The following is a 1,931-nucleotide window of genomic DNA, read 5'->3' on the forward strand; positions in this document are numbered from 1 at the left end:
GGTTGATTTTCTCATATCAAATATTGTTATATTCAACATGTGTTTGTCAATATGAGCAAAGAGCAAATTCTTACAAAATAATTCCATTCACGGTTGGTGCATTTTTACTTGTGGTAGATAATTGTCCTCCAAATAATATTTTATCAGTAGATTCCTTCCAACAGTGCATGAGAAAATGTTTTATCCCAGACCCTGGTCAACGCTGTATATCAAAATTTTAAACTTTTACCAGATTAATAAGAAACTATGATATTTTAGTTGCTCTTTAATTTGTATCTCTTTTTTTCGCTTCTCGGCCTTTTGGCTAAGATCAAGTGTAGTATCTGTTCTTATCAGTTTAATTTGTATCTCTTTAACACTAAGGGAAGATAAGCATGTTTTCACTAGGTATTTTTTGTTCAATTATTTGAGAATGGCCTGTTTACTTTCTTCTGACAATCTTTCTTAGAAATATTGCCAATATAATTTCTAAGGCTTTTGTAAAAAGAATGAGCCCACAGTCTTACCACATACGTTGCAAATTTTTTTCATCTTATCTTTTGTATATGGCTTCATTTACAATATTTTTTAACAGCTTTAATTGACGTATAATAAAGAACACGTATCTGAAGTATACAGTGTGATAGCTTTTGACATCTCTGCAAACCATCAGCCATCACCAGGTCAAGATCATGAGCATGTCTCTCCCATCTCTTTGTGGCCCTTGGTAAGCCTCCCTCCCACCTTTCAGCCCCCCATCTTCTATCTTGCTTCCTATCACTACCTGTTAGTAGGCATTGTCTAGAATTTTATAAATACGGAATCATGCCGAATGTACTGTTTATTGCCTAGCTCCCTTATTCAGCCTACTTATTTGATATTTGTTTACCAGTTCATCTGTTGATGAACATTTTAGTTGTTCCCATTTTTATAAACACTTGTTGTAAGTTGTGTGACCACATGCTTCCTTTTTGTCTCTGGTAAATGCCTGAGAGCAGAATGGCTGACTGACATGGTAGGTGCATGCTTAACTTTCTAAGAAATTTCCAAATGATTTCCAAAGCGTTTATGCCACCGGCCTGACCAACAGCAGTGTATGTGAGCTCCAGTCCGTGCACATTCTTATCAGCACTTAGTGTGGTCGGTCAGTCTTTTTTATTTGAGCCATTCTTGTAGGTGTTTGTCCCATTGTGGGTTTGGGTTGTGTTGCACAAAAGACTAATAATCTTGGGTATCTTTTCATGTGTTTCTCTGCTATCCATACATCTTTATCGGTAGGGTCCATTCAGATCTTTTGTTCACTTTCTTTTTTTTTTTTAAAGATTTTATTTATTTGACAGAGAGAGACACAGCGAGAGAGGGAACACAAGCAGGGGGAGTGGGAGAGGGAGAAGCAGGCTTCCCACTGAGCGGGGAGCCCGATGTGGGGCTCGATCCCAGGACCCCGGGATCATGACCTGAGCCGAAGGCAGGCGCTTAACGACTGAGCCACCCAGGCACCCCATCTTTTGTTCACTTTCTTATGGGGTTGTTTGTTTTCTTATTATTGAGTTTTGAGAATCATTGATATATTCTGAATACAAGACTGTATTAGATGTATGCTAACACATTCTTTATATTTAAATGCCTTAGACGTGTTCCTTGTAAATGTTTCCCCCATGTCTGTGGCTGGTCTTTTTCTTCTTTTAACAATGCCTTTCAAAGAGAAGAAGTTTTTGATTTTGATAATGTTCAATTTATCTTGAGCTAATCTTTATTTTAAACAGGACATTTTCTTTCATCTTAACTTCTATTACCATTGGTTACCATTTGTATCACGGAACTCTTAATCCACATGATTTTATTTTTTCTTTGACTCCAGGGTTTTTAAAAGAAAAAGTAGTAATGAATTTATAGGTAGTAGGATGTGTGCTTGATGATTGAGGTTTCGTGTTTTGTTTTATATTTTATTT

At 36.6% G+C, this 1,931-nt stretch overlaps 1 pseudogene; it reads left to right on the plus strand.

The window, feature by feature from the left end:
• Positions 1-284: 284 nt before the first annotated feature.
• LOC118000219 lies at positions 285-396 on the plus strand (annotated as a pseudogene).
• Positions 397-1,931: the final 1,535 nt, after the last annotated feature.

The sequence above is a fragment of the Mirounga leonina genome, unplaced genomic scaffold, assembly GCF_011800145.1.
Source record: "Mirounga leonina isolate KUSES-001 unplaced genomic scaffold, KU_Mleo_1.0 Mir_488, whole genome shotgun sequence".
Taxonomy (NCBI): Eukaryota; Metazoa; Chordata; class Mammalia; order Carnivora; family Phocidae; genus Mirounga; species Mirounga leonina.